Below are 24,799 nucleotides of genomic sequence, written 5' to 3'. Positions count from 1 at the left end.
TGCCTTGTGCTTGAGAGGGAGCTGGGCTGCTGTGAAGATTATTCTTATACTGTACTTGAGATGTGCTGCTTTGGAAAATGTGCTTTTGTGTTGTGTAAAACTGGAACTTCTGTTTAACAGGGTTTTGTGACTTGTGACTTCATTTGTGACTCACTGCCGTGCTGTGGTGGGATGGCTGTAGAAGGCAAAGCTTATGGAAACTCTCATCACTGTGTTTTTAAAACTAAAACTTAAAGCAAGTATTAGTTATTCCTATACTGCTTTATTTTTGTCTTTAGACTACGAGTCTATCTGAATATCTTAACTGTAATGATCAGAAGTGTGGATTTGGCTTTATAGATGTGGTGTTTCGGAACTGCAATACGTATGTTTTGGTTGTCTGGGGTTATAATATCAGAGAGGGAACCATAAGTATAAATTTGATGGTGTTCTTTAGCTTGTGCAGTATTATTTAACAATGCATAGAGAAATGACTAGCATGAGTGAAACTAGTATTGTGTTATTTAAATTTTTGAATACCAATAGAATGATGTCATTGTCTTAGACGTGACATTTTGCACTTGCACTAGGGTGAAAAGTATGGAGTGGGCAGAAGTGGTTGAAAGGCTCACATTCAGTTGTGTGAGAAGAGCAATCAAAGTGCTAGTCTTACTATGTCAAATTAAACCACCAAAAAATACAATGGGACACAGCTTAATTTTAATACCAGAAGAACAGGGAGAGAAAGCTAATTTTACTTTATATAAATTAGATCACTGAGGAGGCTGCATGGGAATTATTTTAAAAAAAGTAATCATAGAAATTGGCGCATTAAATTTTTCTGGGTCAGATCTGGGGAATGAAGTTTTAAACCAGGCATTAGGGCATTTATTCATATTATTTGTGAAGACTTCTGTGAAGATAGAAACCCACAGCAACTAGGAATACTTAGCTACTTACTTAGGCAATGATGGGGGGGGAATCTGGCTTGTAAAATAAAATCATACGGTTGCTTGCAGCAGGCTGAAACATGCATAATTACAATATTAAGTGATGGTGGATTATTCCAGCATAAGCTTACTTCTGAATTTGCTTCATTGTTTGGTTGTGATGCTGCTGGTGATGAACTGAAATCAAGACCTTTGGTAATTCAATAAATCCACTATAAGGAGATGAATATGATTAGATTTTTAGTCTCAGTGTTGTTGTACTGATTTTTAGGTACCTGCAGCAGTGCATATATTTGAATCAAGTGTTCTTGAATGACTACTTTAAATACGTCAGTAAATCAGGCTTTTATTTTGCATGAGACCTGCATTTAATTTTGTTTTGGACGATTCATGTTGCTCATTTTTTATGTTACTTGCAGCAATATTCTAAATTGAACAGACCAGGGTTGGTTTTTTTTTTTTGTAATAACACTACGTAAATTCAGATACTTTAGCAAAGGTCACATAGGAACATAACCTTACATTTGTGAAAGCTTTAGGCTCCTACTTTCAGTTTAAGTGACATGTCAGGGGTCACTTAGAAAAGCATCCTTTAGGTACATGAAGGAGACTTTTCATTCCCATCTCAGACATCAGCTGATGGGGCTCTCCAAACAAATTCTTTGTTTATGTGCATCTCATTTACAGTTGTTAAATTACCAAATGAAACTTACTTGTTGTCTTATGCACTCTGAATATTTGTACAGTCAGATTCTCCACTAGGGCAGGAATTACTCGTCAGATCTAAAGCAGATCACAATTAATAGGGTGGGTTTAACACTTGTGATATTTTAAACAGGACAAATGTATTTTTTTATCCCTTCAAGTGACATATTTGCATGTTACAGAATTTCCAAAAGTAGAATTGTTTGTTGGACTAATTTGTGGACTGAGAAATCTTTTCTGTATCTTTTACTATATGTGTTTTTGAAATAATTTGCTTATTTTCCCTACTCTTTATACTTGTGTTAGAGATGACTGAAGATGTTAGAAATTCTTCTATATAGCAATATCTTTGTCTTAACTTTATAGTAATAAACCTGGAGCCCTAATACATCATAGGTGAAAGCAAGCTTTTCCAGTGCTTCAGTAAGAAAATAATTAGCTAACTAATAGCCTGTAAGTAAAGGGAAAAGATAAATTCCTAGAAATATTCTCAGGATGTTTAAATTTAGAGGAGTATTTGATTTTCAGTCTGCCTTCCAAGAGAAAAAAAAATTGGTTTGAGCCTAGTTAGTTCCAAGTTTTTACAAGAAAGATTTCCCCGTTGGCATTGATTTCAGCTCTCAGAACACAGGCTACTAGTATAAGGAAGACTCAGTTGTGCAAGGATTGCGCGGTGTTACACAAACGTCTGAAATTCCTGTGGCAAATGGTTATCATATGTTTTAGAGCAGCTGCACTTTTATCTGCTCCTGCCCCTTACTGCTACTCTGCAAAGGCAAAAAAAACAACAAAAAAAACAAACAAAAAAAAACCAAACCCAAAAGAAATTCTGATTCAGCAGTTAGCCGTGCAAAGTCATGTGCAGTCTTAGAAATTCTTCATCTATTTGTGGCCGAATTGTAAATTGTTCACACGGTGACTCCACTGAACAGCATCCACAGACTGGCACTTCCTAAGCACAGTTGTAGTGATTTGGCCAGGGAACGTTTGAGGCTCAGCGTCTTGTCTAGAGACCTTTCTGCTTCAATCCTGACTGGTTTCTAGCTTTGTCAAAAGCTGTATTGTCATCTTAAAAGTGAAGAGATGCATTAAGCTGTTGTACTGTGTATTGTATATATGTTCTTTGGTTTAGCTTTCAGGGTGATGTCTTTTGTTTCATTTTTCTTCCTGTACATGTATTTCATTTTGCCGGAGTTTAGACCTGATACAGTGACTTTTTGTTTAGATCATGATAAGCTCTGTAATTGTTTTCTGTAAATAATACTGAACATTGTGATAGCTCACCATCTGCCAGCTTTCCAACAGAGAAAAAATACTTTGCATTCGCTTAAATTACACTCTTAGTAGGTTTTATATCCTTTAATTTACCTCCTCCTGGAAAGTAATTTTGAGCTAAGGGCTCTGGAGGATCTGTTGGACATTCCTCACTCAGGGTAACTCATGAACTCCCTCATCAGGCTAACAGCGGCTCTGAATTTTGAGATGTGTCTTTCCCATATGAAAAAATACCTCAAGCACAAACCCAAGTCTGGGGATTGCTTGTGATGTCTTTCAAAGAGAATTGTAATTCTACATGATTGTGTTATTTGATTGTAATGATAAAAGTACAGTAGCCCACCTATTTTTAAATAATTGCAATAGGTATTGCTTTGAAAATTAATGCCCTTAAGTGTGGCCCTGCATGTTTTGATTAGTGAGCTACAAATATTAAAGCATTATCCTGTGTAACCCTGTCACATTAGGTTTCAGAAGTTATATTTCTGCCTTTTAGTTACCTTTTTTATTTTAGATGGGATATAGATTAAATACACTTCAGTTCAGTTAAAGAGCTCATCAAAGAGGTAAGACATTCTCAGACACAGGCTTCTATGCAGACTACACGGGAACATAAAGCCTGCATAATCTACATAAACTTTTAGAAATAAATATTGCAGATGTCCCTAAAACTTGGATATCTCTGGCAGCCACACCTAAAACTCAGCGGTTTGATTAATTTCATTCGACAATATTTTTCTTGCTTCTAGATACAGTTTTATGCAACTTGTTTTAATCGATTGCGTTAATGCTAGAAAAACAAGGAACTTGAACTGTATCATCCTGATGATATGGAGAGTTGAAGTTGTCTCATCCGTGTCTGGATGACTATTATGATTGGAAGACTTGAGAGACACTTCTCAGTTAGCAGGTAGTGCTTATGACAGTGATAATGCTACAAGATCATTACACTCACTTAATATAACCTGACTTAATTTAAAATAGGGCTTTCCACTCAAGAGTGAGGAGCAATTGATAGTCAAAAAAAAGGTTTTGATCTTAGTTGTTTGTTAGCTGGTATTTGTTTATATAAAATCATTAGGTGTATGCCCTTTGATTTTTATGCATATATATGTAGGGCTATTGTTTAACCTTTCTCTCGCATGAATTGTCAAGCCACATGCAATTAGAAATTCTGCATGCAAAGTTTGTCCTTGAAGTGGTGCTTAGAGTCCTCTTCTCTTTGGTAAAGGAGTTCTATTATACCATTGGATGTTGAGAGTAGATTCAGAGTGAAAGCTGTAGTGTGCAAAGGCTACTTTGATCTCTCTAGTGTCATCAGAGAATCGAGAGAAGAGACTCGTGACCATCTTTAGGAGAGCTAGTTAAGCAATTTAGTCTCTTTTGTGGTTTGGTCAACTGTAGAAAGGAAATGCTGACTGGTCATGTGACATCGATAACTACTAGCAGTCAGTGACACTGCAGTTACCCATTTCATGAAACAGGAATGTGTGAATCAAGAAAGACATCAGAATATAAACATACTGTAGCAGTCTCTCTGTATTGCTGCATACTTAGAGGCAAAAAGCAGATAGAGATAATGTTAAATGTATGCACCAGTGTTTCAAACGTTAAATGACATTACTGAGATATCGGTAGTAGCCTACCGTTCAGGCATATAACTCACTAAATACAGAATTCAGTTGAGATTGAGAAGAAACATACATTTATTTAAGAGATCGATGTAGTTTTGTTGTCCTAATGATATCATACAACAACTAGAATCATACACTTTAAAATACCTTCCTCTTAGAAGACAGTCATTTAATTCATCGTATTTTCATATTCCTGCTCTCTGAAGCATTACAGCAAGGAGATTACCAATTCCTTTTCATTCAGGATTCTGTGTTTTGCATAATATTAATCCATATATTAAAGAATACTGTGCTGCTGAAGATACCATCTTGCAGATGAAATTGTGTTAGACTACTGGTTCATTTTATGTGAAGTTAGTAGGAAACACGAAAGCTCTTTTTAAAAAAAAAAAAAAAAAAAAGGCTAGAGTGCTTGATGTTGTGTTATCACTTAAGATACAAAATGCCAAAGAGCATCTTAATTGAGGCTGGGAGCAATAAAATACATTTATATGCTAAAAGGCAGCTTATCAAGTGGGTAGAATCAATTTGTGAGAGAAAGAAAATATATGTGCCTTATCCACCAACTTGATTACTGCAGGATCATCCCTTTGAGTCCTTCCAAGAAGCATGTGGAATGTATTCTGTTTCTTATTTTGACCAAAATTTCCTTTTAAAATTTCTTCATCAATATTTGCTGTTAAGCTGAGAGCTTTTTTCTTTATTATCCGCATTTGCTTGCTATATTCCTCCTTCATGTGCAAATCTGATTGCATTGTCTGTCTCTTCATATCTATCAACATCGTAAGCCTTGCCCACTCATTCCTTATCTCCTGTAACTGCTCCATTCTTCCTCCCATGTTGTTCCTTTTCCTATAAATACCCTTCATCACCAACATTTGTAGCTGCTGCACGCTTCTTTTTCAATCTCCTTAGCCATTTCTGCCATCATACCCATAAGGAGTTGAGGGTATGATGGGTATGGTTGGCAATTGCATTACTCTAATTATAAACACTGTCTGCGTAGATGCATTTATAAATGCTTTTATCTCCCCATGCCTGCCTTCTCTTCCCCCACAGTATACTCCTTGTATTCTTAGACTGTAAACTCTTCATTCAGGGAAGCAGTCTTGTCTATGTGTTTTTATATGGAACAGTATGTTCTAACCCTAACTGAGGCTAATGTAAACACTGTATAAGAACATTTTGTTATTATGTAAGATGCTGGTGTAAATAGGACCTTCAGCATCTGTGTCCGATGGCAGTGTTGGAGCTAGAATACGGAAAACTGGTCCTAGGAGGCTTTGACGTCTGTCACAAATGCTCCATCGCTATAGTGCTGAAGGAGGAAAAAAATACAGACTTAGCATGAAAGTGTGTCTTAAATCCCTTTTTCCACTCCACCATATTACTGAAAGTTTTCATTAAGGGTTAACATGTACTTTGTCAAAAGGAGTCTTATAAGCCAGGACCTAGGTTGGTGATAAACATGTCCTCCTCTTTCAGAGAGCTGGTCTAGCTCTATTGGTACGGCAAGGCTGAAATGGTTGTTGTCTCGGCATTGGAAACCTGTGATGAAACCTGCTGTGAGATCTTCAAACCTTGAAAACACTGAACTGACCAAGAGGGTCAGATGAATTGAAGTGAATATTATTTATTCAGTAGCAATCTCTTTCAGGTGACTGTGGGGTATATAGCTTTGTGTTTAAAAATCAAAAACACAACTATTCACTGTGTTTGTTTTCCTAGTTACTACCATTTACATATTCTTTTCAAATTCAGTAGAAGGTTGCTCGTTTTTGAGCCAGTCACAGAAATGCCACAGCATAACAAAGTTATTAGAGAAAATGAACTCAACCTGGTAGAAGTTGCCATCTGGAAAAAAAACTTGCTTTGTTTTTAATCCATATTTATGATTTTTCTCCAGACTACTAAAGGGTTGATCTTCATCTACAGTGTTCATATGCAGATTTTGGCAGAAGCGTGTCTCTAATTTTATACTGCTGTCACTACGTAATCTGTACTGTCTTTGAGGAAAGAAAACATCCTTCAAAAATTCTCTTGTTAACGTTCCCACACAATGTAAAGGAGACTAGTAGTCTAAACCATGTTTTGTCTGGGCGTGGAGATCCCTGAGTGGAACTCAAGAGGTTAACATGCAGCTTAAAATGTATAGATAGTCTATCTGGTGTACAGAAATAGTCTAAGGACAAGGCAAAAAAAAAGGAATCCTTGACATGGTTTAAGAACATGTACTTAAAATTCAGTAAGGAAAGATGAGTAAAGGCCTGCCGGAGGGCTTAAAGTGGAATTCTGGCTAATAACGCCACATGTGAATAATACATGCAGATCACAGGTTTGCATTTGGCATGTGTTAGTAGCTAATGATGCGCAGGGTTTTATCTGTCCTTGTATGGCCTAAGTGCGGTTACAAGTTTCATACTTGAGTCAGTTTTAGCCTTGCCAAAAACCCTTCAACTGGCAAAGAGGGCCAAATCTTGGCTGTAAACTTTCAAACCTTTAAGGCAAAATTTGTGAAATTAGCAGCAGTCTGGAATATTTGATTATGGTGGGTGTTAAAGGACAAGAGGGAGGAGGAAGGTCCTCTTCAAAGCCTACCAATGAAAGTGAGTGCTTTGCCTGACAAGCAGTATTGAAAAACCAATTTAAGCCAAAGGCTCTTGCTTGAAGAGACACTTTAAGAACAAAGAAGTATAACTCTAAGCAGTTACAGAAAACATGCCAAAATTGCGCTGGCTTTCAAACAAAGTAATCAATAGAGGAAACCTTCCTGAGAGAGGCAAAAATAGGGTCTGCCGCAGTTGCTTGTACACCAAGACTGTGCAAGTAGGGCCAACTGGTCAAGGCTCAAAATTAATAGTGAGGCACTTCTGGTATTTTGTAACCTTGTAATGACTAAGAATCCCACACCTGTGTGAGCCCTCTGCCATTTCAGGCCGTTTTGCAAAACACTGATATGCTCATCTCAGAGGAGAGTTAAAAGAAAAAAAGTGAAGTAGAGGGAAACAGATCATCCTCCAGCTGACTGGTTTTTGTAGGTGCTATCTATGCCAGAAATGCCCAGAAAGTACTTGGAGTATGGTTGTATTTTATGTATTCATTTATTTTTCAAGTCTGATTAACAGTATCTCATATCACACAGAATCCCAGGTTGGAAGGGACCTCAGGGATCATCTAGTCCAACCTTTCTGGGAAGAGCACAGTCTAGACAAGATGGCCCAGCACCCTGTCCAGATGACTCTTGAAAGCGTCCAACGTGACCAAGTCAACCACTTCCCTGGGGAGATTATTCCAATGGTTGACTGTCCTTACTGTGAAAACTTTCCCTCTGGTGTCCAATTGGAATCTCCCCAAGAGCAACTTGTGTCCATTCCCCCTTGTCCTTGCCATGTGACTCCGTGTGAAAAGGGAGTCTCCATCTTCTTTGTAGCTACCCCTTAAGTACTGGCACATGGTGATGAGATCCCCTCTAAGTCCCCTTTTCTCAAGGCTGAACAGACCCAGTTCTCCCAGCCTATCCTTGTATGGCAGGCTTCCCAGCCCTTTGATCATCTTGGTGGCCCTTCTCTGGACCCCTTCCAGCCTGACCACATCTTTTTTGTGTATTGGGGACCAGAACTGCACACAGTACTCCGGGTGTGGCCTGACAAGCGCTGAGTAGAGTGGGATAATGACTTCATTCTCTCTGCTGGTGATGCCCTTTTTGATGCAACCCAGCACCCTGTTGGCCTTCTTGGCTGCAGCAGCACACTGTTCGCTCATGTTGAGCTTTCTGTCCACCAGGACCCCCAGGTCCCTTTCCACAGAGCTGCTCTCCAGCCAGGTGGATCCCAGTCTGTGCTGCACTCCCGGGTTATGTTTTCCCAGGTGCATGACCTTACGCTTCTCCTTGTTGAACTTCATAAGGTTCTTGTTAGCCCACTCTTCCAGTGTATCCAGATCTTCCTGCAGAGCAGCTCTCCCTTCTGGAGTGTCTACTTCCCTGCTCAATTTGGTGTCATCAGCAAACTTCATCAGGCTACACTTGATGCCATTATCCAGATCACTTATAAAGATGTTGAATAACATTGGGCCCAATATTGATCCCTGGGGGACTCCACTAGTGACAGGTTGCCACTTGGAAAAGAAGCTATTTACCACCACCCTTTGGGTGCGGCCTGTCAGCCAGTTCCCCACCCACTGCACAGACCACTTGTCTAGGCCATAACGCTTTAATTTCTCCAGGAGGAGACTGTGGGGGACTGTATCAAGGGCCTTGGAGAAGTCCAGGTAGACAATGTCCACCACCCGCCCCATGTCAACCAGGCAAGTCACTTTATCATAGAAGGCCACCAGGTTTGTCAAGCACGATCTGCCTTTAGTGAAGCCATGTTGGCTTTTCCCAATCACATGCTTCATTTGACTTGTGATGGCCACTCAGTAGGATTCGTTTGTTAACTTTCCCAGGGATTGAAGTAAGGCTGATGGGCCTATAGTTACTTGGATCCTCCCTCGAGCCTTTCTTGTAGATAGGGGTAACATTTGTCTTCCTCCAGTCTTCTGGGACATCCCCTGTTCTCCATGACTTCTCGAAGATTATGGAGAGTGGCTGTATCATACAACTCTACTTGCTTGGACACTCAATACGCATATACTATTGTCAGGAGTGTAATGTGGAGGTGTATTTAAGCTTGCTTTGGTACCAAACTGTATGCATGGCGGTATGCAAGACATGAATCTACCCTCCCTGGTGCCATCACTAGACGGCCTCTGGTTAGCTTATTTAAAGATATTTAGGTGTTCCGACACTGTAGGTTAATTGGCAGAATAAAATAATTTATACTTTGTGACATGGTTTAATAATAAAATCTAGCTACAATTTAGGTAATATTTTCACTTTAGTGATCACACTTTTGGCTTGAGTTTTAACTGTATATGATTTATATTTTTACCCATCTGCATAATTTATTTCAGTATAAACTTTATGAATTTTATAATAAAAGTGATAAGTCAGAACTGAAAGACACCATATGTCAGCACTGTGGGATAGATCGTGCTACACAGCAAGAGGTGCTGTCTTTGTTCATTGGACTATTTTGCCTGTTGCTTGGATTGTGGAAGATTCATTTTTATTCTATCATTCTGCCACCTCCTAGTAGACTTAAGTTAAAACCTTAGTTCAGTGAATCATTACAGGATTAAGTCTTCTATTGTTTAAGTGTTCTGTTCAGTCACTTTTCAATTGCTATTTGCGAAAATGTGCCCTACTGTATGCTACTTAAGTCTTTCAATGGGTAGCAATTTGAGGATTCTGATTCTTGAACCTGCTGTGTGTCTAAAACCTTGTCTTCTGATGTTAATTCACACATTCGTATGTTAACTCATAATGTGGTATTAGCTTCAAAGTTTAAAAAAATAATATAAAATGCAAAACTGAGTTGAAAAGGGTCAATAATGGTTGCTACAACTGTGGCAATATCCAGATTCTTTCAGAGCCTGGCCCTGGCTGCAGAACACAGACCCTGCCCTGGAGCACTCACATGTTGGGAACAACAGAGTGGCTACATTGATAGCTCTCTTGTTGTGCTGATGACAATAACAATATAATTATCTCCACTTGAAATTTAAAATTCTCTAGGGCAATAAATAAAAATACTGATTCTGCAGTGGCCTGTAGTGTACCTATCTATTTTAGGTTTTAAGAGTTTGGTTTGATAACCCGAAGTTTAATATGTATAGAGATTTCGAGCAATATAGGGCTGAAAATGTTCTTATAGTCCTGTACGCATCTCTTAATCTTAATCTTATCCCCTATAACTTTATCAGCCTGAGTGGAGCTACTTTAATTTCCCCATGCTGTTGTGTACTTCATTGTTTATCTTGCCACAATACTTTTTTCTTAGATTTTTTAGCCTCTGTGTTACTTTACACAAATATGAATATAAGAATGAGAATGAAGTAAGTACAGCAGAAATTTGTTTGGTTTTCCCTGTCTAGTTTTTTTAAAAATATTTTTCTCAGCCAACATGCCTATGCACTCTTCTTTCAATATATTTTTTTAAACTTTTAAGTGCTTCACTTTTTCTGCACTGGTTCTCTGATTCGTTGTGCCTTTCCTGTCTTCAAGTTTTGTCATATCATGTTCTTTTCTTTTTCGGGGAAGAATAAATGTTAATATGATTGATGGCTTGCCTCTATATAGGGAGATTTATATGGTAATGTAGTTATTTTAGTACCTCTTCCTAACCTTTATCGTATGTGGATTGCAATGAGTAATAGCAATTTAAAAAAACACTTTTGAATGTCTGAGTGACTCTATTGTAAAACAAACAAAAAAACATCAAAGCCATAGCCTTCCTTCCCTGTTCATACCTTATGGAAGGAAGAGTGACTTGGTGTAATTAGTAGACAAAGAAGGGTGACATTAAATGATACTTTAATCCCATGTTAAATCACAACAGGAATTGGTAACTCAATAGGTGAAGATGATATGCATTGGTACAGCTACCTGAATCCATACAGTAAGGATGGGATTCACCTGAACTCGTGTGGAGGTCTGCAGTGTAGGTATCTACGTCTGATCTGGTTACCCAAACTTCTTTGTTGGGGGAGAGATGCTGGCATTTGGGGTGGTTCGTCTTGTTTGGGATTAGATTAACCAACTAATAAAATGAACTTTGTCCTGAGCTTCCCACTTCCTCATCTACAGCAAAAGGAGCCTATGGTAACTCAGAGGTAGACACTAACAGGTTAATTCATATAAGCTGTCTAAAAGTTAGTGGTCAAAAATTGTCATCGTGCCTCTTCAGTCAGTGGAACAAGTTACTGTAGAAAGGATATTTCTTCTCTCTTTAAAAATAATGCTGATGTCCTCAGTGATCTCCGTAGTACAGTAGGGATTTATACACTACAAATGCTGGGTTTGGTAGCTTTTGAAACTGTTCCAATTGGATTTTTTAAGAGGATGTTTGGACATAGCCAAATGTAATGTAAAATAATTTAATTTACACTTTCTTACAAGCTTCTTCTGGATCTGGCCTTTATTTAGTCATCTTATGTGCTCTCTCAAGCAGGTTAACTAAGGAACAAAATAATTTTAATAATTATCCTTGGAGGATAAAGCAAATCTGAATATTTTACCACTTTCAGTCACTTTTCCTGTTGATATTTCTAAGTGAAAATAAACCAGGGCAATGTTAAGTCTTGCTGTCTTTTTATTCTTGTTGGAGGAGTGGTTTGATGACTCATGTGGATTGGGAGTTTTTCCAATTTTAACATAGCAGTTGGGGGTGTTGCATATTTTTAAAAAATAATTAAAAAAAAGCAAGATCTTCTCCCCAATCTTCTAGTAAAATAAGCATGAAAAATAACAGCAAAAATAAACAGAAGTCTGAAAAAGATCTTAGTTTTAAATGCACATTTTACTTTTTGTGTCCATGATGTCATTCTACTGCCTTATTCACAAGTATTTTATGGGCAAAAGTGGAATTTCTAATGTAAAAAAGCAGATGCTACAAGTTCTCTAAATATACTTTGGACTCTTCTACAATAGGGGTAAATTGTACTCAATATTTTCCAGTATATAGGAACCCCCAAAACATGGTTTTAAATGTAACATGCTGGGTATAACTTGCGGACCTGGCACTTTCTCAGCTGCTCCTGTCGTTGCTTAGTTGCTTGTTGGAGTAGAAGGAGCAGTGCAGGGGCGGGGGAAGTAGTAACCTGCTTACTGTCGTGGGCCTTCTTTGGGAGGAAAGGATGTGTGATTTTCCAGTACGTATTCTGGTGTATTGTGTGGATGGTGCTTAGAAGAGCACACATTGATCTTCCTTAAAGTATTCAAAGTGCTTTTGCCTTCCTTCTCCTAAACAGCCACACATTGGCTCACTTAAGCTGACCACATTTGCTGCATTCAATGTTTTCCCTTGCAAGATTTAGTCCTCGTCTTTTTCTAGTTTGCTTTTCTTCCTACACGCTCCTGAGCTTTCTCATCCTTCTTTGTCTACTGTCTTCAGCTATCTATTTTTGCCTTGGCAACATACCTTCTCACCCTCTCAACATTCTTCCCTTCTCCCAGAATTTTTGCTTTATTTTTCTCCTACTTGATTGTTCTCTGCTCTCGGTGATTTCTGCTGATTTTATTTTGCTCCCTGTGTCTCCCAACAGTCTCTGTACTCCTTCTCATCTCTCTTCCTTCATCTAGTTCCTAATTAACATTTGAAGGTAAATTGGGGATTCGTACAATTTAACAAAATGACATTGTTTGGCATCGACTTGAAGGTTGGCTCTTCTTTCGTTGCTTATTACTTCATTTTTTTCATTCCTTTTTATGCACATATTTAAATTATTTCATTATGGGTGTTAAATACCTGGAGCAAATACAGATTGTATAAATCAATTTATATTTTAGGTTTCCTATAAATAGGGTGAAGTAGTAGTGGCATTTAAAAATACATGTAATCTTTGAAGTGTGCTTCCTTCACTGTGAGGGAGTCAGGATGATCATCCATAGGCTTTGTCTGGGCTGGACTTGCCAGTCCTGTTGAAACTTGAATGATCTGATTTTCAAGCATGTATCTTCTATGACTGTAAACTTAGATACTTTAGGGAATGGTGGATAGGATAGTGAAACTGGAAGAGAATTCAGATAACTTAACTTTCAGTGCTTTCATGAGGGTGTTTATTTTATTTAACATAGTTTTCAATTTTTTCCCCATGTTTATAAAAAGGGAAATGCTCTAAGGATGGACCCTTTCTCTGAACCCTGAGCAAAACCTAAATTAGTAAGTAGAGTATTACCTGCCAATCTGTTTTTTCTTCCCATTTTCATTTCTCTTTTGATGTCTTTATGACTATCTGCTTTGGTCTATTTTTTAAACAAAGTTTCTTTTAGTTCAGGTAAGGTTTTATTTTTTTATTTTCATGAAACACATAATTGACACTGTTGGCAGTCTGTTCAACTTTGTATATTGTTTGAGTGTTGCTGTAACAGCTGCCAAAATTAGGACTGTGTTGTTGAAAACCTAAATTTATAGGTGTTTCTTGCCAGCAGTGAAGTCAAGGTGTTCTGCTCTGCGCATGTATGCAGGAAAAGCATGAAATGTATAGGAGCTTATGGTTTAGAGAGGAAATTGAGTGGGTATGGACATGTGTAAGTGACATCGTTTGCTGACTCATTAGATGCTAGCCACCAGGGTTGAGACCTGGAGAGGAGCTGGTAGAGTTGCAGGGGAGAAGAAGGCCGAGTGACATAATTCAACGCTTTTAGCAGCATCGCTCAACAAAATCCTCTTCATACAATGTAGGAGAAGATGGGAGGTAACGAAGGACAGCATGACTAGCTACTGAATGATATCACCACCCGTTTGCAGAGTGGATGGCAATGACTTGCCACCTACATAACTGTGTCTTCACCGAAGAAGAAGCTATTTATAGCCAGCTTTTAGACAAGGCAATACCAGGTTTCTCAGGTGATTGCTGAATAAGTGGCGGGGAAGTCAGACAGAGAAGGGCAGAGGGTGTGAAAAGAAGAAAGGTAGAGCTCAAAAGAAAGTCTTGAAAGTCTTAATGTTCGAGAGGTGGACTTGCAGACCAGCAAAGCACACTCTGAATTTTTTATCAGCAATAGCTGATTATGATATAATTTAGATGAGACATTAATGGCAAGGAGAAAAAAAAAAGGCAGTGGATGTGTAAATAGCTTTACTGATTGCAAGATAAGATCTCATGTCTGGACAGACCTCTGCTTTATATAAATATCTCCATTATTGGGGTTACTTTTAACTCCTTTCGTATGGAAATATTTTGTCTCTAGCAGCTAGATTTTTTTTCTGATAAGATTTTAAAGATTTCTTATATTTAGTCTTTTCCTCAGGTCTTACAGTAAAAGTTTTTAGTTATTCCTCCAGATTCCTTTCCAATGATTTGTTGTTGTTGCATATGTACAATGTTGCTTTTAAAAAAAAAATCAACATGCCATTTCTCTAAAGAACTGAGCAAAAGCAAAGCATGGGGGTATTTTGACATGTATTTGCATGTGTGTATTGCATGTTATATGTATAAAATTAAAAATATTCCTGATGGAAGTCATTCAGGACTAGAAGGCTGTCATAGCACTCCCTTCACTGGAAACCCCTCATATTTTTTTCTTTCAATTTTTGTGAGTGTAGTATGTTCTTCTCCTGTATATTCAATGGTAGATATTCAACACATGTATGTATTATACTATAATTACGTTCAGACTTTACAAAGGCAGCCGTCTGAAGGATTAAGGTTATTTCTGTTCCTTACAAAAAAGAAAGTGTAAATAGAAGAATGTTCTTTACTTGAAGATTTTGGGTGAGCCGAAATTATCAGTGTTAGGGTGTTTAACATTTGTATTGGTTTAAATACTTTCCTTTGTTACTACTGTGGCCACTCTTAGCTAGGGAGAAGCCCAACAGAAAAACCCCCAATGGCTTTTCATGTTGCTGTGTAAATCCAGGGCACTGACAATTAAAGATTGAAAATACTATATGTGAGAAACACACTTGTAATATAATTAGAAAGTTCCTCCTTTTGTGGGCACTGCATGCATGTTTAAACTTTGTCATCAGTACAGTTTTATCTCCAGTAGTAATTTTCAAATGTAATTTTTCTGTATTAGAGCTTTATTAAAAATACTCTTTGTAAAAGTTTAAACTTGATCAAGATGTAGTTCAATAATAGGTAGATCTATTCAGTTAAATAAAACAATATTTTAAAATAATAAAAAGATGCTATATTAATGGAGAATCATATTTGTGCTCAGGTATGATTGCTACATCTTTATTGTTGCCTCTAGTTGTCTGTTACAATAGACAATGATTTCCTTCTGTGCAATGTATTGGGTTTTTTTGCTTTCTTTGGCAATGGCTATGGTATCAGGAAGGCAGATCCATATGTAACAAGCAGGCGTGATTACTGTTAGTGCCTGGGCATTTCGGATGACTGGGTAGTGGTGATGGTTTCAGAATAAGTTTCTTCCGCCAGCTGTGCGCTTCACCTCCGAGATAGCAGAAGTGGTGTGTGCAGGTGCCATGATCCAAAGCTTTTTCCTTGCTGTAATTGATGTTGGTCTGACAGGCTCTAACAGAGGATTTTGGTGTTGTTCGAGTTTATTGGCCTTCAGTTGTCTTTTCAACAAGGAATGCTGAAGGATGACTAACCCCATTCAGATACGGAATTTCTAGGTTTATTAAAATAGTGGGAAGGTTACTGTGAGACAAAGCCTTAATATTTTGTTTGGTCATGCCAGTGATTCCCAAAACCTAGACTACACAGTGGACATGAACAGGCTTATTTACACAGGAGTTGTGCAGTGTCCAAATGAAAGAATCATAGGTAAAACCAGAAGTAGTATTGGATGTTATTTGGCGAGTATGGCGTAGTACAGCTGACATCAGTATCTTGGTTTTGGCAGTTTCAATGGCTGCTGAGGATGCTCCTCCTGCCGTCTTTCACAGATGCTCTCATACGCTTCAGGTAAGATGATCACCATGTGGACCCATGTTCCAGTGGGGCACAACTCACTGCTGAAGTGGAGAAGTTTTTGGCTTGCTTTGTGCTCAGGATGACATATACTTTCCTGATGGAGCTTTTTCTTAGAACTGTTTGTCCTCTTATGAGGCCAGGAAAGGTGAAACAAGTACTGTCTCTTGTTCTAGAGGAACAGAGCTAAGAATGTCCTCTTTACAGCTGAGAATTCAAGGAGTGCAAAAGTCTGATGATGTGCTGGATAAGAAATGCTGAAAACCTTGCAAGAATATTCGGAAAAGCCAGTTATGTAGATACTTTGGTGATGATCACAATATAAAAAACTTTGACAGGACATACTGAAAACCATCCTGTGACTGTCCTCTCAAAGCACCTCAATTAAAAATATTTCTACTATAAGGATTTCTAACTGTAAAATCTGTAACAGAAAGTAAAAACATAAAGCTTTTTAGAACAGTGAATGATAATAAAAAGTAAGGCTAAGGAGAAGTGCTAACCTGGAGTTTAAGGTTATAACATCTATTCAATAACTGCGACCCAGTTCAATCTTTTGGGTAAATCATGTAGCTTCATCTCCTAGGAGAGGTAGGAATCAGTGTGTGTGCAACATTTTATGAGTCATTGCTTTAGACTTCAGAACGTAACATACGCTTGACTCAGTTTGGATGAATAGAAACCTGTTTTTCCTTAAGACCGGAATTTAATTTGTCATTCTACAACATTAGAGCAATTTTTTCCCTTGAATTTTGAAGGAAAAGCACACAAGAAATGAGTGGAAAAACAATAGTATTTGAGTAGCACTTAAGGCATTTAGGCAAATTGTAGACCTGAAAGAAAATGTTATTATCAAAAGAATCCTAAAACAGTAACAATTGTATGCTGGATTGTAAAAGGAATAAATTAGAAATATTTCAGACTAGAAATCAGAAACTATCCATAACATCTAGTGAGTTGAGACAGTAAAGGTACTGGAAGTGATTCAGTTTGAGGGTGTGAAAAAACTAACACTCTGTTATCATGCTGCAGGTTGAACTTCTTTCAGCTTTGACATAAAAGCTGACCACGCGCACTCAGCAAACCATTTGCCTTGCTCTAGACACGGTCTGGAAAACACAGCTAATCATTTATTGTGTTTTAGCTAACTGAGTAATAACTTCTTAAATCACTCTGTCTCCAGCTGCCTTATGTACAACTGTTCCCATATGAAGACCTTTTTTGCCTAGTAATAGAAAGCAATTGGCAGCTGATTTTAAAGGACACCATGATACATTTTAACATACTTATTGAATATTTTGGTTTTTTTTTTTTTCCCAGAATGGATAAACTTGTAAGAATAAGCTGTTTTCCAGCAACTCTTAAGAAATGTTCTCAGCTCCGTCCCTGTCCCCTCCAAACAAAACATTTCTCATAAAGGTTAAATATCTATAAAGAATAAAGTTAATACAATATAAATAATAAAGTTGAAGACATACAAATAATTACAAAATAACAACAAGCCCAATCATATTTGGGGTTAATAATGTTTTCTTTGGTGTGCTTTACTGTGTTTAATCTGACAAGTAGTTATGCAAAAAGTTTAAATTTTATATTTTTTTCTTTGAAGAATGACTTTTTGTACAACTGCAGATTTTCAAACCAATTTGGTTATTGGGCTGAGATGGGAGGTGGGAGGGAAAAGCAACAACTTGGTACTGGGCCTGCAGTGTACAGTGAATGCTGCCAGACCCAGGAGAACTACCAGAATGAAGAATTCCTCTTAATGTCATCATTGTGTTTTAGTAAGCACTTTTTAGATGAGTACTACAGCCTGGCAAAAGATCCAATGCCAGATTATGTCAACAAGGCTTAGTTAGAGTTAAATGGGAGACTTAAAAGAAATTCAAATGCATAGTTACTTTAACTGTAATTGTCTTTCCCTGGGTTGATAATGGGCCATATTTAAAGTAATTGTAGCATACTTTTAATGCTTTTCTTCTTGAATACCTAATGCTACCTCAATTTTATCTACAAGCTTCCTTCAAAAATTTCCATGTATAAACATAAACAAGAAACTCAGGAAGTTGACTGTATTAAAAATTCTTCAGAGGTATTAAGTATGTAACTTAGGCTGTATATTTATATATATGGAAACTAAATATTTAAATAAGTAGAAGGCAAATTATTCTATGTATTTTGTATGCTTTTTTCCCCTTTTGGAGAAGGAGAAACAAACGTGACCATATGGTACATGTACTCAAGCTTCTGGTTTCCACCCTGAGATCTCCCGCAGTGCGTGTTTCTTCCTTAGCATGTTTCATTCCTTTCTGCATCCTGTGCTTTTCTGTGTCCTCCTTGCAGTGAAGATTCACTGAACATAAGATTTAAAATGATAGTACTAGTGTTGCTATTTTTCTTGAATAAAATACCGTTGTTCAGTAAGTTCTTAATGAATGGTCTTCCATTTTCCTCTGCAAAAACAAGGCAACAGCTACCATTAAAGTAGCCAGTGTCTTTTGGATTGGCTTTGTCCTCCATTTGTGTTAATGGGAACAGAGCTAAACAACTAGCAGTGTCATGTGGATTAAAGATGTCTGCCTAAGAATTAGGGTAAACTTATCTCTTGGGTACTAATGCGGGGTGGCAGCCATTTTAAAGGAGGACAGGTTTTCCTCAGAATATTCTGTAAAAGTATTATTTTTCAACCTCAGCTCAGGTATGGAAAACTCAGTCTGGAAAGATAAGAGTGATATTAGTGTGAATATATTCTTTAAAAGTACCTGAGCAGATGATTCCAGTACAGAATTGTTAACATTAAGTCCACTTAATGTACCTGTAAATACTGAGTAAATCCATCTTGTTTTTTCTGCAAGGGAGAACGCAATACTACTACTGATCGGATTTTTCTCATGATTTCTAGAAATCTCTCCCCCCCCCCCCCCAGGGCCTGCTGAGCGAAGCATGAGTGTGATCCAGCTTTAGTTCGTGCTTATGTGTGGACTTGTACAGTGTATCCAAATAAAGGATCTGTGCTCCCCTTTGCATCTCATCCAGTCCCTACTATTTGTGTGGGGGGAAGTGTTTTTTAAAAACATAATTTTGCATTCTGAACAGTACCTAAAACGTGACTCTTGCATAAATGTTTAAAATGTTGTACATTTTGATACTACTGACTTTTTTTATATACCCGTCTAGGAAAGGAGGGGGTTAGCTTTGTCAATTTGAAGGTTTTTTAAATGGTGATTTTAATATTTCAAATATGGCATAACCTTAAAAGTTCTCTTGTAATTTCCTCGTGCGCTGAGGAGAAATATTATTTAGGATACTAAGAAGGAATAATACTAAAAATATTAATGTAATCTCCCCAACAGGAGATTGCAAACAGCTGTTTTTCTGTCACTTATTCTTCAGTGAGGAAGGCACTGGCTTGTGTATCACCATTGTTGTGAAAGTTATCCATAGGACATGTTCAGTATATTCATCAATGACCTGGATGATGGGACAGAGTGTAACCTCAGCAAGTTTGCTGATGATACCCAGCTGGGAGGAGGGGCTGATACACCAGAAGGCTGTGCTGCCATCCAATGAGACCTGGACAGGCTGGAGAGCTGGGCTGAGGGCAACCTCATGAAGTTCAACAAGAATAAGCACAAGGTCCTGCACCTGGGGAGGAACAACCCCATGCACCAGTACAGGCTGGGGGCTGACCTGCTGGAAAGCGGCTCTGTTGAGAAGGACCTGGGAGTGCTGGTGGACAACAAGCTGGCCATGGGCCAGCAGCGTGCCCTTGTGGCCAAGAAGGCCAATGGTATCCTGGGGTGCATTAAAAGGAGTGTGGCCAGGAGACTGAGAGAGGTTATCCTCCCCCTCTACTCTGCCCTAGTGAGACCACATTTGGAGTACTGTGTCCAGTTTTGGGCCCCCCAGTTCCAGAAGGACAGGGAACTCCTTGAGCAAGTCCAGCAGAGAGCTACCAAGATGATCAGGGGACTGGAGAATCTCCCTTATGAGGAAAGGATGAGAGACCTGGGCTTGCTCAGCCTGGAGAAGAGAAGGCTGAGGGGGGATTTCATCAATGTCTATAAATATCTAAAGGGTGGTTGTCAGAATTACGGGACTAGGCTCTTTTCAGTGGTGCCCAATGACAGGACAAGGGACAATGGGCACAAGTTGGAACATGGGAAGTTCCACTTAAATATGGGGAAAGACTTCTTTCCTGTGAGGGTGGCAGAGCAGTGGAACAGGCTGCCCAGGGAGGTTGTGGAGTCTCCTCTGGAGACTCTCAAAACCTGCCTGGATAGAGTCCTGTGCCCCCCACTCTGGGTGTGCCTGCTCAAGCAGGGGGGTTAGACGAGATGATCTCCAGAGGTCCCTTCCAACCCCTGCCATTCTCTGATTCTGTGACAAGAGACCTGAAGAAGTCCATATAGCTACTATTTTAATTTTCAGTACTGGACTAATATGAGAACTGCTGTTTCTGCTAGTGAAAGCAAGCAACATTAGAGACTATATTGGGTACCTGGCAACCCCTGCGTTCTTCTCAACCTGCCCATTCTTGATATCTTGCAGTACAAGTCCATGAATGTGCACAAACTTTGACATGAATATTTGGTTGCTTTCCTATTACATGAAAAATGTATGCAAAGTTAGAAACCTTCACAGAAAGCAAGCAGAAAATTATCTGTAATAAACAAAACAGAGTTTTCTGTAAGAGCAGATTAAAAAAAAGATCAAAAGTTCACTGTAGACTGCATTGACTTTGCACCATTAAGAAATTAACAAACTCGGTATTAGCTTTTTAAGGTCTGCTGGCTGACAATATTGACCCATGGCATTCACTGCCACTTCTGACAGCCTTTTACATTCCTGAGGATTCTTGAAACTTTTAAGTTAACTCTGACATAATCTTGAAATCCCACATGAACTAATCTTCCCAGTCTTCCTGAAGTTGCATTTGATGCAAAGAGGAAAGATGCCTACTTCATACTGAGTTTTGTTCTGTTGTAGTAGGAGAAAACCGTTCAGGCCATCCCTCTATTTCTTCTTGATTATATATAGTGGTTGGAAGACAAGAAGCCTCATCACAGAGGAGCACCACCCAAGGTTTGTTGGCTGTTAATGAGGGGCTACTGAACTTCTCCACCTGAACAGCAAGTAATACTAAGTTGGGGCACAAGCACTGGTTGTTGGGGTTTTTTTTTTGTCCTCACCTCAAAAGCTTAGTAACATCAGGAAGAATGATTTATTTTATGGTAATTATACCCTTCGTGCTTCCATACTACCCCATTTAACATTCACACGTGGATCAAATTTAGGCTTGCTCTGTGCTTGTGCCATTTTGAAACACCTGGTGCCAGAGTCTGTGATTCCGGCAGTTCACTCTGTAGAACTGGTTCTTATTTTAAAAGTACATTATCTAAAAGAGATCAAGCAGTGAACCTCTCAAGTTGTGTGCAAATCTACCTAATTTTGTTCTGTGATACCCACTGCCTCATCAGGAGAACTTTAATTTATTGCCTTCTTTTGTACTCCGTAGTATGTCACTTGTAAAACAACTATCCACAGCTCAAAACATAGATTTGTCCACATAAAATCAAGTTAGTAAGACTAAGGTTCCTAATACATTTCATGTTTTCAAGGCTGAGAATTTACTTAGAATGGGTCTTTTGGTTAATGTGCTTTGCATAATATTTTCAGGCCTGTCTTTATAGGATTTGGGAAGCAGGATTGTTTATTATTGTACTGGAAATACAGTCAACTTCAGCAGGATGAGATTTTTAATAGTCCAAATGTAAGATCCAAGCAGCTGTAGCACTAATATGACATAAAGAAGGAAAAGACAATAGGGAATAGACTAGGATGGATATTGATGGAGGAGGAGATGCTGAAAGATTTTGTATAAGGAAGGCTAAAAGCATCTTTAGCTTGTGTCCTAACATAAACACTGCACAGAAAATGGAAGGACTGAACCTGCTGGTTTATGATCAGGCTAGATTAACAAAACATGCGGATGAGCCTACTTATTAATTAAAAACTGAGTATATTTTTCTCGCCTCTGTTTAGTATAATATTTATTTTAAAAGGGATGTATGGTGTTTTGTATGGCAGGGGTTTCCATTGTAAGAAAATGAAGGTAGTATGTTTAGCTGCTACTTTGTCTCTTCCCTTGTGCCCAAAAGGAAAAAAAAAAAGGAGGTGGGGGTAGGGGTGGGGGAAGGTTTTAGTTGAGCTCTGCAACAGTGCTTCTCTGTCCTGGATAAATTTAATACATGCGCTGTCAGTAAGATATTTTAATCTTGACTGATGAACACGTTGCAGACCATCGAGATAATCTGTTTGCAATAGACATGATTAAGTTTTTAGTGAAACAGTGACTTCTGTCAGTTGACTTTGAAATAGTGGCAACTCTGATATCTACCCATATGTCAAAGGGAACAGTTTGTGCTGTGTTCTGACCCTTGTCTGCACTTTTCCATCTGTGCTTAAGCACCAGCTAGAGGTTTTTTTTTCTTCTGTTGTGGAGAACTCATGGGTTTTTTCATATTGGTAAAAACAAATAAACAAAACTCCAGGCTAGACCTGCTTCCCTGTTCTTTTTCTTCAAATTATATATATATATATATATATATATATATATGCTTCAGAGGTTCCCAATGCCCATATAAGTCTTTTTTTTCTTCTTCTTTCACATATTGAAATAAAATAATTTCTCTTCTTTGGCTTGTCTGGAGAGTTTCTTCCCTTACGCTTTCTGAGGTAGTTTGGTCTAGATGTGTTGTGGAAACTTTAGGTTTCTTGGAGCCTTTGGCACGATGCTCTCCTACACATCCCCTATGAATTTAGAAACTGCCAGCATCTCTTTGTCGGGCTCTTCTCTCCATTTTTCCAAGCCTTCTCTGGTCTCCTCTTTTTTTGGCAGAGCAGATAATCTCTCTTTAAAAGGAGATCCTTCCCATTTTAACTATCTGATGTCTTTTTCTCTGATCTAACCCACAATCTACACATGAACATCTCAAAGGAGGCAAACAACTGGGCTATAAAAAAAATAAAAATGTCAGCACAGACTCTGCTTTGCTTTGGTTTAAAAAAAATCATGATGATTATGAAGACATTTTGGGCAGTGCAGAGCCTTTCGGAGCTTGTTTTTTCTTTTCATTCAATCACAGCTTGAATAGTATGGCTTTAGAGACTTGGTGTATCTGCTTCGCTCAGGTCTTGGATGAGAGCCATTTGTCTGCCACTTGATCTGTACACAACGAAAAATTACTCAAAGTGGGCTGATAAAGTTCACGGAATGACTGAGGAGTTGGTGCCAATGACACTGCCACCTGTACCTGAATTTATTGTTATTTTGTAGCTCAGGAAATTTATTTTATTAGCTGCTGCTTTGGGATTTGCAGGCACTAATTTTCACTGATTTTCATTTTTTTCAGCCAGAATGTTATGATCTCTTCCTCTGGATGTGGTTCTACTTACACTGCCATCTTTTTATTGTCTCTGAAATTAGGACAATCAAAAAATCTTTAGTGAGATCATAAATGCTTGCTCGTTAAGCAGAGGTTCGCTCTATGTCTGTTCACTGATCAATACAGTTATCTAATTAACTCATAAAAGCCACTAAAGGTGGTGTTCTTTGAATCCATAACAGGCGTTGGGTGTGAATAGCCCAGCATTTACCTCTGTGCCACAGCACTTGAGGTCAAACAGAGGTTGAAGTGTTTGTTCTCTGTGTCAGGTTGGAGGGGCTTGAACCAAGAGGCCTTCAGGAAGAGCTGCTCACATGTAAAACTTCAGCTTTCTTTTTATTTTCTTTCCTTTTTTTTTTTTTTTTTTTTTCCTTGGAGCTTAACAAGTATTACTGTAATTTACTTTCTTCTGGGCTGCAAAGGCTGGTTGAGTGGGTGGTAGGTTAACCACCATTTGGAGGGATTTTTCTTCTATAAATTTGGACTTGGGATGCAATTTGTATGTTCTAATACACTCTGTAAATGAGCCCAGATTTTTGGATATGTAATTTATAAATAATCAAAATAAACAAGTGATAATATTGCTGCTTCTGCAGCCGTTTTTCTCTTAGGGCCTAACAGGCACTTAATGTAAACCTCATCTGTCTTGTTTTGGTGATATTATTTCCATGATCAGTTTTGTATCAGGAGTGGTAATGGTGGTATCAGCCTGACCTTGGGGGTGCAGTATAGGTGTGTAAAGGTACAGATTTACTTTTAAAAAATGAAAGAAATGGCTCCACTTGCAAAAATCTCAGATAGCAGAGACAAAATGTAGGTAAATCCCAAATAAGATAAGATTCCAAATTGACAGGCAAGGAGCAGAGAGGGGAAAGAAAGAAAAAACCCCAAACCTTGTGTTGGAAGTTGGAATGGAACTCGTGGAATGGAACACTCATTGATGATGCTAGATTTTTTTTTCCTGTGAAGTCTTATTTTATTTAAATTCTTATCACTATTTTAAATAAATCTTTGTTGTCACTGCATAAGTGAAACTAAATTATGTGCTGGAATGCCATCAGAAAGAAATGTCTTTGTGCACTCTTAGAGCATCCAGGGACTTCAAGTTTGCAGTGAAGTAACTTATATTTTGGATTTTATTTTTAACATCTTGTAGTGTGTTGTTAGCAATAAAGTGTAAGTGTAACAATCTCTAGGCATCTATTGAAAAGCTTGTCTTGTAGGCTTGTTTATGGAATAGATGGTCAAACACTTTATTCCAAGCTCTCTGGATTTTGTTTTGCCATGAAATCCTGCCTTGTTAATCTGTTTGTATTGTCCA

General features: G+C 38.2%; 2 protein-coding genes across 5 annotated transcripts in view; both read left to right on the top strand.

Annotated features, from left to right (window-relative positions):
* EFCAB10 (EF-hand calcium binding domain 10) overlaps window positions 1-19,628 on the top strand; it is a 110,145-nt gene extending 90,517 nt beyond the window's left edge. The window contains exon 4 of the mRNA XM_064444743.1: window positions 19,610-19,628. The gene's annotated coding sequence lies outside the window, so the exon portion shown is untranslated. The remainder of the gene's footprint in view (window positions 1-19,609) is intronic.
* SRPK2 (SRSF protein kinase 2) overlaps window positions 1-24,799 on the top strand; it is a 155,026-nt gene that overhangs the window by 28,439 nt on the left and 101,788 nt on the right. The window lies entirely within an intron of this gene.

The sequence above is a fragment of the Phalacrocorax carbo genome, chromosome 1, assembly GCF_963921805.1.
Source record: "Phalacrocorax carbo chromosome 1, bPhaCar2.1, whole genome shotgun sequence".
NCBI lineage: Eukaryota > Metazoa > Chordata > Aves > Suliformes > Phalacrocoracidae > Phalacrocorax > Phalacrocorax carbo.
Note: the sequence above shows the minus strand (reverse complement) of the source record. Positions and strands in the feature narration are given on the sequence as shown.